The 13,623-nt window shown below is 37.0% G+C and overlaps 1 long non-coding RNA gene across 1 annotated transcript in view; it reads left to right on the plus strand.

Annotated features, from left to right (window-relative positions):
- Positions 1 to 1,709: 1,709 nt before the first annotated feature.
- Positions 1,710 to 13,623, plus strand: part of LOC116635458 — a 65,571-nt gene continuing 53,657 nt past the window's right edge. Inside the window, exons 1-2 of the long non-coding RNA XR_004300169.1 lie at positions 1,710 to 1,739; positions 8,019 to 8,113. This is a non-coding gene — a long non-coding RNA (uncharacterized LOC116635458). The remainder of the gene's footprint in view (positions 1,740 to 8,018; positions 8,114 to 13,623) is intronic.

Below are 13,623 nucleotides of genomic sequence, written 5' to 3' on the forward strand. Positions count from 1 at the left end.
TGTTTCTATCATCGTATTTTGTGATTTTCATTTTATTCCACTTTTTTTTTAAAGATTTTATTTATTTATTTGACAGAGAGAGAGAGACAGCGAGAGAGGGAACACAAGCAGGGGGAGTGGGAGAGGGAGAAGCAGGCTTCCCGCCAAGCAGGGAGCCTGATGCCGGGCTCGATCCCAGGACCCTGGGATCATGATCTGAGCTGAAGGCAGCCGCGTAACTGACTGAGCCACCCAGGCGCCCCATTCCACTTTTTTAAAAAAAGATTTTATTTAGTTATTTGACAAAGTGAGAGAGAGAGAGAGCGAGGGAGCACAAGCAGGGGGAGATGCAGAGGGAGAGGGAGAAGCAGGCTCCCCACTCAGCAGGGAGCCCAACGTGGGGCTCAATCCCAGGACCCTGGGATCATGACCTGAGCCGAAGGCAGACACTTAACTGACTGAGCCACCCAGGCACCCCTTATTCCACTTTTTTACATTTCTCTTTTTTCTTGCCTCTTTAATCTTTTGATAGGCTAACTTTGTTTTCTTATTCATTTTTCCTGTTCTGTTTCATAATTATACATATTTTTCTTTCTAAATAGTTATTTTTGAAGTATTATCATACTATCTGAGTCTAAATATTATATCAAAATCCCTCTCCCGAAGACATATACACCATGGAATATATAGACTCCAATCTATCCTGACTTATGTGGTATTACTATCCATTATTTGTTCTGTTTTTTAATCCACAAGTCAGATATTGTTTTCCTTTTATTTCTTAATTCAGACAGTGTTTATTGAAAATTATCTACATGTTTGCCAATCATTTTGTTCATCCTTTTCTCTTGCATCTCCTATTTCTTTTTGCTTTCATTTCTTTCTACCTAGAGTACATCTTGGTAGGTTGTTATTGTAGACAGTTGATAGTAAACAGTCTCAGTTTTTGACTATATCATTCCAAAAAAGTAGTTTCACAGGTCCACAATTCTAGGTCAGTTGCTTCTTTTGACATTCCAATGATATCATTCAACTGTCTTCTGATCCTGGGTAAGTAATTTAATCTCCCTAAAACTTAATTTCTGTGATTCAATTAAAAAATAATCCAAACGTATGTGGTATGGTAAGCACTGTGAATTGTGTAAGACTGATGAATCACAGACCTGTACCCCTGAAACAAGTAATACATTATATGTTAATAAAATAAATAAATAGACTAGACTAGAATAGAATAGAATAGAATATCACTTGTAATACCAAAAAAAAAAAATAATAATAATAATCCAAACGTAACCAGGGGCCCCCTGGACAAATTGGGTCCCCTGGACAAATTGCTTGCTGAGACCCAGGTCTTCCTTCCTGTCAGTGGGAGGAGCTACTCTGGGGACTTTCTATGGTAGGAGAGGCTGAGATAGTTCAGGCCTCAAGATTTCTAGGGCCTGGGAGCTAGCTTCCAGACGACTGCTCTAAACTGCTGGTACCCCAAACCAGACTGCACCTAAAACACAGTCTGATTATTTCCCTCCAACCCAACTGCTATATCATACATACCCTGTTAAAGGTAAAGAATATGGAATCACACAAGAGTTCAGCAGAGTATCCTGCTTGACAAGCCTTACTATAAGATAATGAGCATACGGGAACCCATGCTTTCTTTGTGCTGACTCTGGTCTTTTACATTTCTCCCTTTCCCCAATAAAGCTTACTGCTTAGCGAATGCTGTGTGGTTTTGCACAACTCATTTGAAGTCCTAGTACATGGTAAGTGGTCTAATGGCACAACAGATTCCTAGTCTACACCATGATAGTACCAATGCCATTTAGTTGGTGTTAAAGTTAGGTGGCATGATACATGTTAAGTACTTGGTACATAGAAAGAGCTCAATAGTTGTTGGGTGATATGTTTTTGTTATCAAAAACATGAAGGACCCTTTTATTCACTCTTGTTTAAAATGTTTCTCCTTTAATCATATATGGGAGTTCTATCTAAGGTGAATTTTTTCTCCCCGTATATTCGTATGTTGCCTAGTAATGATCACTGGCTTCTTAGAATAAAAAATAAAATCAACCATAGTTTCTACACAACAGAGTCTGCTAACACTTGGATGAAAACACTTGGTTAAGAATTAATCTCTACTATTAATTATGAAATGCTTTAACAAACACAAAATGTGTAATAATTGTTTATTGTTTTTCATTTGAGAGAGTTCACCCACATCATGGGAGCAGAAAGACTCTGAAATTAATTAGCAATTGATCATGACAGCATGTCATCCTATTCAATTTATACAACACCTGCCCTGATTATTTTTGAATCCATGAAGGAGAACAAGCATAGCAAACTGGCATTTGACGAACAAGCAACTTAATTAAAAGGCTATCAGGGACAGCAAATGGAACAAAAACTAATCAGAAAAATAATGTTTGCTAAAAGTTGACAGACAGATTATTACTACGAAGCAAAAATACTGGTGCATAAAATAACCTTATCTTTCAAACATTTATTGTAGGTATAGCTTTTGGTGGAGGGCTCAGTTCAGCAAATTTACCTATTCTTCTTAGTTGCTTGTGGGTATATATGGAAGTCCAGATGTCATTGCTGTCTCTAATAATTTTACAGGGTATCAGGGAGGCATGACAGGGAAGCATAAGATATTAAAGGAATGACAGGGTTGTTCAAGAAAACTTTTATAGTATCGATGGTCCTTAAGTTGCCTTGTAAAAAAAAGTATAGGAAAGATAAACAGACATAGATGGCGACTGTATATTGGAGTCATTGTGCATTTTTGTGATAGATGTTGTTTGATATTTGTGTGGGGATGGGGGTGGCTTTCTCTGCCCCACCATCATCCCCACAAAAATATCAGACAATATCTATCAGACATTTCAGAGCTTCCAGGATATATTTTTTTAAAATTTTAATTCCAGTATAGTTAACATTACAGTGTTATACTAGTTTCAGGTGTACAATATAGTATTCAACAATTCTATATATTACTCGGTGCTCATCAAGATAAATGTACTCTTAATCCCCATCACCTATTTCACCCATCCTCCCCACCTCCCCTCTGGTAACCACCTGTTTGTTCTCTATAGTTGAGTCTATTTCTTAGTTTGTGTCTCTCCCCTCCCCTTTTTTTCATTTGTTTTGTTTCTTAAATTCCACATATGAGTGAAATCATATGGCATGTCTTTCTCTGACTTATTTCATTTAGCATAATACTCCCTAGCTCCATCCATGTCATTGCAAATGTCAAGATTTCATTCTTTTTTGTGGCTGAAAAATATTCCATTGTATATACACACCATGTCTTCCTTATTCATTCATCAGTTAATGGACACTTGGGCTGCTTCCACAATTTGACCATTGTAAATAATGATGCAATAAACATAAGGGTCCATATATCATTTCAAGTGTTTTCATATTCTTTGGGTAAATACCCAGTAGTGCAATTACTGGATCATAAGATAGTTCTATTTTTTGAGGAACCTCTATACTGTCTTCCACAGTGACTGCACCAGTTTGCATTCCCACCAATAGTGCTCAAGGTTCTTATTTCTCCACAGCCTCACTGATACTTGTTCTTGAGTTTTTAATTTTAACTCCATTCTGAAAGGTGTGAGGTAATATCTCATTGTGGTGTTGACTTGCATTTTCCTGATGATGAGTGATGTTGATCATCTTTTCATGTGTCTGTTGGCCAATTCTATATCTTCTTTGGAGTAATGTCTATTCATGCCTTTTGCCCATTTTTAATTGGATTATTTGGTTTTGTTTGTGTGTTGAGTTGTATAAATTCTTTATATATTTTGAATAATAGCCCTTTATTGGATATGTCATTTGCAAATGTCTTCTCTCATTCAGTAGGTTGTCTTCTCATTTTGTTGATAGTTTCCTTTGCTGTACAGAAGCTTTTTATTTTGGTGTAGTCCAAATAGTTCATTTTTGCTTTTATCTCTCTTGCCTCAGGAGACATATCTAGAAAAAAAATGTTACTATGGTCATTGTCAGAGACATTACTGCCTGTGTTCTCTTCTAGGATGTTTTTGGTTTCAGGTCTCACATTTAAGTCCTTAATCCATTTTGAATTTCCTTTTGTTTATGGTGTAGGAAAGTGGTCCAGTTTCATTGTTTTGCAGGCAGCTAGCTGTCCAGTTTTCATATTACAACAGCATTTGTTGAAGATACTGTCATTTTCCCATTGTATATTCTTGCCTCTTTTGTTGAAGATTAATTGATCATGATATCAAGGGTTTGTTTCTGGGCTTTCTATCCTGTTCCACTGCTTTATGTGTCTGTTTTTGTGCCAATACCATGCTGTTCTAATTACTACAACTTGGTAGTATAAATTGAAATCTGGAATGTGATACCTCCAATTTTGCTTTCCTTTTTCAAGATGACTTGGCTATTCGGGATCTTCTGTGGTTCCATACAAATTTTAGGATTGTTCTAGCTCTGTGAAAAATGCTCTTGGTATTTTGACAGGAATTGCATTAAATTGTAGATTGTATTCAGTAGTATGAACATTTTAACAATATTTTCCCTCCAATCCATGAGCATGGAATACCTTTCCATTTGTTTGTGTCATCTTCAATTTCTTTCAACATTTTAGGTTTATTTATTTATTTATCAGAGAGAGCACAAGCAAGGGGAGTGGCAGGCAGAAGGAAAAGCAGGCTCCCCATTGAGCAAGGAGCCCGATGTGGGACTCAATCCCAGGACCCTGGGATCATGACCTGAGCTGAAGGCAGGCACTTAACCGACTGAGCTACCCAGGCATCCCCTTTCATCAACATTTTGTAGTTCTCATAATACAGGCCTTTCACCTTCTTGGTTAAGTTTCTTCCTAGGTATTGTGTTATTTTTGGTGCAATTGTAAATGGGATTGTTTTCTTAATTTCACTTTCTACTGCTTCATTATTAGCGTATAGAAATGTGACATTTTGATTTTGTATTGCTTCCAGGTTATTTTAATTTTTCCTATTGATGAATCTCCTAATTCTAATTCTTTGCCCTAGGACTTCTAAAGAATTTTTGGTAAACTAGTACGAAACTTTAAGTTTATATATTTTAGTAGGTGAAGACAAAGCCCGTTATTCTGTAATATTCAGTATATTTATGCAATTCTGGAAGTTTATATACTGTTTAGTTTCTTGGACAACTTCTTTCTTATTTTGAGCAGTATTCCAAGCTCAGCGTTAATTCTTATTTACATCTCCAAGAACATCTTGGGTCAAACATAACCTTGACTGGAGTTCAGAAATTGAGCCTCAGAAAAAATGAGAACATCAAAAGAGACCTTAATGTGTTATATTGGCAATAGAACAAACCAATAAAGAATAGATGTGTTGCTTCACATCAAAGGTATAATTTTGCTTATAATAAAGAAAATACATATTTGCCTTTGTCTTTTATATCAAAATGAATTATTTTCTGAAAGAGAATTCTTAGTAACTGATATCTAGCCTATGTTTGAACAAGTCCATTGATGGCAAAATCACCCCCTCTTGAAGGGGTTCATTCATTTTTGTAGAAAAAATATTGTAGAAGGTGGCTATGAAAGAGGGTAAGTATGTACATAAATGTAAACAGCAATATGAGGTGATAGGAGAGAGGAACAGGCAAACTTATATTTTTCTAAAAGCATGAAAGTGGAGAGTTCATAACTATAGACTTGAGAGTTCAATGTTAATCTTAAATAAAAATCTAGAAAATATTTTTACAAAGATTCACTGGTATGAAATTAAATGTAAGATTCTAAACTTGGATCCAAATACTAACTTCACAAATAAAGATAGGAGGGGACTTGGCAGCATATATATGAAGGGGACATTTTCTAGTTGAAACTGAGAGTAAGTTCAATATGAATTAACAGTATGGTTTGTCTGACAAAAGAGATAAAGCCATTCTTGCTTTTAAAATTTTCTTTCAAGAGATAATTTTCCTTGTTAGAGAAGACAGAAATAAAACAGAATCTCTATCTTCTTTATTATTCATCAAAATTATATCACTGACTGGGGCGCCTGGGTGGCTCAGTCGGTTAAGCGACTGCCTTCGGCTCAGGTCATGATCCTGGAGTCCCGGGATCGAGTCCCGCATCGGGCTACCTGCTCAGCAGGGAGTCTGCTTCTCCCTCTCCCGCTCCCCCCTCTTGTGCTCTCTCTCTCTCACTCTCTCTCTCAAATAAATAAATAAAAAATCAAAAAAAAAATTATATCACTGACTTCAAGAAGTCCCTCTATCATTTTTTTCTGTTTGCTTTATTGCTAAACACAGCCATCTTAGGCTACATTAAAAGAAACATAGTATCTAGAAAGGGGACATGATGTTATCTGCTCTTACGGTATAATGTTCAGATCACACTTGGAGTATGGCATTCAATTTTGGAAACCAGATTATAAAAGCTACATGAACAAACTAAATATTTCACAGAATGGTCAAGAAGATGGAAGAACTTAAAATCCTGCTTTACAAAATATGGTGGAAAGAATTATAGGTATTTAATCCAAAAATGGTAGATATTAGAGAAATATGTTATTGAATACAAATATGTTATATTCTATCATGTGGGAAGATATTTTGATTTGTTTGAATGACCCACTGGATCATTGGTTGAAGCTAAAAGGAGATAGTTTTTCCTCAGTTTAAGGAAGAAAATTCTAAAATTCCAAATTATCTAGAAAGCAATAACCTTTTTTATCAGTGGAGATGTTCAAGCACTGGGTGGACCATAGCTCACCAGGGATATTGTGGAGAATATTAAAGCATATATATATATATTACTATGGCCTCAGTTACATATTATATATAAGACATATACAAATTATATATACTTACACATTATATGTAATATATATTACATATTATAGGCAATTACATATTATTTTTATATATATAATATATATATATATATATATATATATTACTCAGCCATAAAAAATAATGCAATGTTGCCATTTGCAATGACATGGATGGAGCTAGAGAGAATTATGCTAAGTGAAATAAATCAAAGAAAGACAAATACCATATGATTTCACTCCTATGTGGAATTTAAGAAACAAAACAAATGAGCAAAGGGAAAAAAAAAAAAAGAGAGAGAGAGAAGCAAACCAAGGAAGAGACTCTTAGATATAGAGAGCAAACTGATGGTTACCAGAGGGGAGATGGGTGGGGGGATGGGTTAAATAGGTGAGGGGATTAAGGAGTGCACTTGTGATGAGCACCAGGTGTTGTATGGAATCACCATATTGTACACCTGAAACTAATACTACACTGTATGTTAACCAACTGGAATTAAGTAAAAATTAAGTAAAAACTTAAAAAGGGATATAAGTATGGTCAGAAGTGATGAGTAGTTATGTCTCTTCCAACCTTGAAATTCTGTAAATTGTAAACAACTTTATATTTGTTTTTTGTTTTTTTTAATTGGACTACTACTGTCCAGCTAACTGGACTACTCTCTTTAATAGATCACATAATTTAGTCTAGGAGAGCTAACTTTCTAAATAGGATAATCCCCTGAAGTATTGCTTTGGGATATAGTAACCTTAGTTTAGTGATCCAAACTAATACTGGGGTAATGTTTGCTAAAGCAAAAGGAGAACAGCAGTTGCACTGTGGCCACTTAATAGGCCATGTTTGAAGACTATTATGAATTTGAGGCCATAGTTGGTGACATTTAATATGTCTATATCAGTGATTCTCAACCAGGGGTGATTTTGCACTCTAGGAGGCATTTGGCAATGTCTGGAGCTATCTTTGGTTGTCTCCACTGGAGGGGAGCTTTTGACATCTGTTGGGGAGCTTTTGACATCTGGTGGATAGAGGCCAGGGGTGCCACGAAACATCATTACAATGCATAGGATGGTTTCCCACAACAGAGAATTAAGTGGTTCAAAAGGCCAAAATTGAGAAATTCTGGTCTATGTAAGAGGGTTCTTCCCTCTGCCCTCAATTTAGTTACATTTCTTTATCCACAAATTCTCTTTTTATCTGTCATTTTTTAAATGTCTAATTTATTTGTTTATTTATCTTGACAGGGAACCCAAGTTTTCTGGATCAGAAAATAGACAAATTACTTCTCACAGAGCACCTTCGTGCCAGTTCTCCAGGCCCCACTTCTCCACACAGTGATGTAAGTAAGACCTGATGTCCTTGCCCAGGCACCACAGGAGAGGAACCCCAAAATTATGAATCTTATATCTTATGTAGAGTGGCTGGCACATCTGCTTGTCCTCCCCTCAGAAGATGTAGAGAGACTTTTGCTCTAGAATTTAAACAATTCTTCTCTGGAGAGAGGGTGGGGAGATCTTATTTCACACCCAAGCAAGGCATTTACCCCAAGTAAATGGCTTCAAGGAAAGTTAAGAGGTCTCTCCAGTCGTCTCTATTTTTAGGGTCTCTATTTCAGTTACCCTCTAATGCAGGTTGCTAGGTATCTTTGCTCAAAAAGCTCTAATCATGGAGCAACATGAGAATATTCATGGAGCATTGAACCCTGACATTATCCAGGAACTTATTCCTTTTCTTGCCCTCTCTCATGTAATTCTCACCCCACTGTGTCTCATTAGGGGGGTAGCACTATCTTGACCTACTTTCTCATGAAATTTAGAGCATCCTGTGATGCTTAAATGAAGCTATGAACTCTTGAATTTCCTTAACAAAACCCCTCCGACCTAAGATTTAATAGAAATCTGTGAGGCTTATTTCATTTGATCTATCGTGAAATGTAGTGATTTTCATAGATTATGGTTTACTGCACTTTGGGCAATAGATACATTTGTGAAAATTCAATTTTGTAAATTGAATAATATAACTGCATGAAAGAAGCGCTATGTTTGATGGAAACCTATCATGAATCCTTTTATGAAGTGGTCTCCAATGTGAATAATAAGTCCTCATTGTTATCCTTTTATTTTTTGTGTAAGTTGGAATCAATTTTAAATGTAGTGTGCATATATCATAATAGCGGTGAGAGTAGAGTTTTTGTGGGAATATCATAGAATTTTTGAACCAACAGAAAAGAAATTACAACTTTAGAAAAGGAAAAGGATAAGAAAGAACATTATCTTTTGCAAAGTTGGTGGAATTTTCTTTCAAGTTTCATTATTAATCTAAATATTGAAGTTCAGGTCCAAAATCAATGAGTGGAAACTATTTAGCCAAAATTGAAAGCTTAAAAAAATTTGTGAACATTTAAACTGAGTGATGTCTTGGGAATCACAAGGTACATAACAGAGAAGCAGGCATGCTGTTATGTATAGAAGGGACTAAATAACCATTAACTAAATTGAATTAAAAGGAAGTATTTAGACAATTTTTCAGAGGTATTACTGGTATGTCCACTTATCTCTGTTTTTTGTCAATTCTCTAATTTCCATGTTGACCTACCTTCAACTTCTCTCACAAGAACACCTGGAAACAAATTCAAAGAGACTTGTTTCTGAATTAGTTTCCATTTGTCTGTCTCTTGGATGCTCTTAATTTTGTACACTGAAAATAATTATTACACTGTAATAATTTTGTACAGTGTAAAATAATGATTACACTGTAATAATTTTAATTGATTTAGAACTGATAATATTTAAAATTAAAAGCTCTCTAACTTTGGGCAATGAGAATCTCATTGCCCATACATGTCATTGTCCCCATCTTGCCCTCTTTGCTACCCTATCTGTTTCGGAGCTTCTACCACTTAGCTACATTCTGCAGTGTGTTCTGAAGGGCCCACAGTGTGTGGAGATTTATTTAAGACAGTCTCTTTGCAAGTTGTTTGAATTGTTTTGGAAAAAAATCTGAAATATATACCTTTTAAAAATACAAACCTTATTCTGTTTTGTTCCTTATATTAGAGCAATAATTTATTGCTGTATGACAGGATTCCTCTCTTAGCTATAAGCAAATAGCTCTAAGGTTAATTATTTATTAAAGTACCTTAGGCAGGGAAAATTTGTGTCTACCAGAGAAACTGTTTGCCTTTTTGGAACTTTAAGGAGTTTCTGATATTTTTCTCTCTCTCTCTTTTTAAGGATTTTATTTATTTATTTATTTATTTATTTATTTATTTATTTATTATTTGAGAGAGAGAGAGAGCATGAGCTGGGGAAGGGGGAGAGAGAGAAGCAGACTCCCCACTGAGCAGGGAGCCCAATCCGACATGGGGCTAAATCCCAGGACCCTGAGATTATGACCCCAGCCTGAGGCAGACACTTGAGCCACCCAGGCGCCCCTATTTGTCTCTTTCTTGACATTCATCCATTTAGCTCTTTCCAAACATGTATGTAGAATTAGGCACAATTTTTAGTGTTCCCATGCACCTTGCATGCATTACCTCATTTAATTCCCATTACAACCCAGTAGAATATTCTTTTTTTTTTTTTTAAGATTTTATTTATTTATTTGACAGAGAGAGACAGCAAGAGAGGGAACACAAGCAGGGGGAGTGGGAAAGGGAGAAGCAGGCTTCCCGCAGAGCAGGGAGCCCGACACGGGGCTCGATCCCAGGACCCTGGGACCTGAGCCAAAGGCAGATGCTTAACGACTGAGCCACCCAGGCGTCCCAGTAGAATAGATATTCTTATCTCAGGAGGAAACATTACAGAGACATTACCAGCTGGTCACAGACATTGCTTACCCAGAACTAGGAAGTTTAGGAATGGCACAAAGAGCCTAGGGTGGTATCTTGGTCACTGTCAGTGCTGGGTGTCCTCCCGGTGCAGACCTCAAAGGGGCAGAGGGGCACATGGAGGCAGCTGCAGTGGTGGGTGGTGGGAATTAAAAAATACCCTCTGCGTTAAACGAAGACTGGAATAGATGTAACAGAAACCAATATACAATAAGTAATTTAGTCACAGTAGGGAAGAATGAGGTGGATATATGTATGCGAAGTAATCCTTTCAGTGTTTTGCATTCCAAAATCTAAGGGGTAAATTAGTTACTATGTTTTAGCAAATAGAAGATGTTTGATACATGAGTTCCACTGTTTGTTCTCTGTGCCTAGTGAACTGGAGAAAGTGACTCAGTTTGAGTTTTGAACACAAGAAAAGTCTCTCAACATCAAAGAGATTAAGGTGACTTGTTCACGTATTCATTCAATCAACAATATTTATGCATACCAAACATGTGCCAGGAAGTGTCCTAAGAACTGGGGATGCAGAAGTGAATACAGCTATTAAGGTTCCTTGACAGCGTCCTGGGGCTGACATTCGAGAGTGTGTGTGTGTGTGTGTGTGGTGGGGGTGGCGGCGGGGGGGGGGGGGGGGGGCAGCAACAAACAAATGCATAGTTAAATAAGAACAATAATCAGAGAGTAAGAACTGCAGAAAATTAACATCGGGTAATGTCATAGAGAATAAGCTTGTGGCTACTATCCATTAGCTGGTTGAGAAAGGCCTCTCTGGAAATGGAATTTGTTCTAAGATCTGAATGACAAGGAGATAGCCATACAAAAATGGGGGTTGAAGTAGGGCGTGGGAGGCCCTTAGTTTAGGGACTCTACACAGAGAGAACAAGCTTGTTGAGTTTGGAAACCTAGGGTGAGGATGTGGTGGTAGGAGATGAGTCATGGAAGGAGGAAGGACCAGCCCTTACAGGGCTTGGTGAGCCACAGTAAGTGGTCAGGATTTTATTCCAACGGCAATGAGAAACCTCTGGAGGCCTGCAGGTAGGTCACTGAAAAGTTGTGATTTTCCCAGTCTCCTTATCTATAAGATAAGGTAATAAAATAACCTATCTCAATATATATTCTATTTTTGTGAAAAATAATCTATCATATACTAAATGCTCAATAAATGTGTGTTTAATGGGCGCCTGGATGGCTCAGTTGGTTAAGCAACTGCCTTCGGCTCAGTTCATGATCCTGGAGTCCCTGGATCGAGTCCCGCATCGGGCTCCCTGCTCGGCAGGGAGTCTGCTTTGCCCTCTGACCCTACCCCCTCTCATGTGCTGTCTCTCATTCTCTCTCTCTCAAATAAATAAATAAATAAATAAATAAAATCTTAAAAAAAAAAAAAAAAGACCTAAAGTCTTGGGAGTTGTTTAAAAAAAAAAAAAATGTGTGTTTAATAATGGTAATGACCATTTTTCTTAACAGTAACATACCATAGAAGCTGTAGAGTTGTTATCTCTGAGATTTAGAGAATAGTAAAAATGCCAACTACTTTTTACTGAGTGTCTACTGTATGTTTATATTATCTAATTTAATCTGCATTTCAACTTTTGGCAGAGGAAACTAACTTTTAAAGAAGTTAAGAAACTTGCTCAAGGTCACAGTTAGTAAGGATAGAGCAAGAATTTCAATTTCACTAATGGTCTTTCTGACTCTAAAGTGAATGCTCTTTCTTCTATGCCATGCTGCCACATGGACATTGTGTGCCCTGTATTCTCTTGATGGTCTGTGGTTGTAGCAGATGATCCCTTATTGAAGGCCTTCTGGCTTTTATTGAGCCTCTATTTTATAGAGCAGTTTGTCACATAAACCATAAATCACAAAATAGTCTTCAGTAATTTGTTCTGGGCATTGCCATATTTGACTAAATTATCCTATAAAGTAATATTTATAATTCTGTCCTCCACATCTTTCCATTTTATATGTAAGCATTGAGAGGAAAGCTATCAAAGAAATAGAAACCGACAGAGGAGAAAGTAGTGCTAAAGGCACTGCTTGAATTTAAGATGTTATTATAATTGTTATTATTAAATGGATTACTGGGAGATGAATGCAGTAATAAAAAGAACATTTCTTCAGCTACCTAAACCTATACATTATGCATGAAAGAGGACTTTCTTTTTTTTAAATTTTATTTTATTATGTTATGTTAATCACCATACATTACATCATTAGTTTTTGATGTAGTGTTCCGTGATTGTTTGCGAATAACACCCAGTGCTCCATGCAGTACATGCCCTCTTTAATACCCATCACCAGGCTAACCCATCCCCCCACCCCCTTCCCCTTTAGAACCCTCAGTTTCTCAGAGTCCATAGTCTCTCATGGTTTGTCTCCCCCTCCTATTTCCCCCCTTCATTTTTCCCTTCCTACTATCTTTTTTTTTTTTTTAAACACATAATGTATTATTTGTTTCAGAGGTGCAGGTCTGTGATTCTTCAGTCTTACACAATTCACAGCGCTCACCCTAGCACATACCCTCCCCAATGTCTATCAGCCAGCCACCCCATCCCTCCCACCCCCACCACTCCAGCCAACCCTCAGTTTGTTTCCTGAGATTAAGAATTCCTCATGTCAGTGAGGTCATATGATACATGTCTTTCTCTGATTGACTTATTTCGCTTAGCCTAATACCCTCTAGTTCCATCCACGTCATTGCAAATGGCAAGATTTCGTGTTTTTTTTTTTTTTTAATGGCTGCATAGTATTCCATTGTGTATATATATACCACATCTTCTTTATCCATTCATCTGTTGATGGACATCTTGGCTCTTTCCATAGTTTGGCTATTGTGGACATTGCTGCTATAAACATTGGGGTGCACGTATCCCTTTGGATCGCTACGAGGACTTCCGTAAGGCACCAAGACACAGAAGATGATTGAATGAAGGGCTTCATAGTGGGGAATTGAAACAAGCCTGGGACACGACGGCTGTCTACTTAAGTCTCATGGATTGGAAAGCCAACAGAGACAATGA

Source organism: Phoca vitulina, unplaced genomic scaffold (assembly GCF_004348235.1).
Source record: "Phoca vitulina isolate PV1807 unplaced genomic scaffold, GSC_HSeal_1.0 scaffold11, whole genome shotgun sequence".
NCBI classification, from domain to species: Eukaryota; Metazoa; Chordata; class Mammalia; order Carnivora; family Phocidae; genus Phoca; species Phoca vitulina.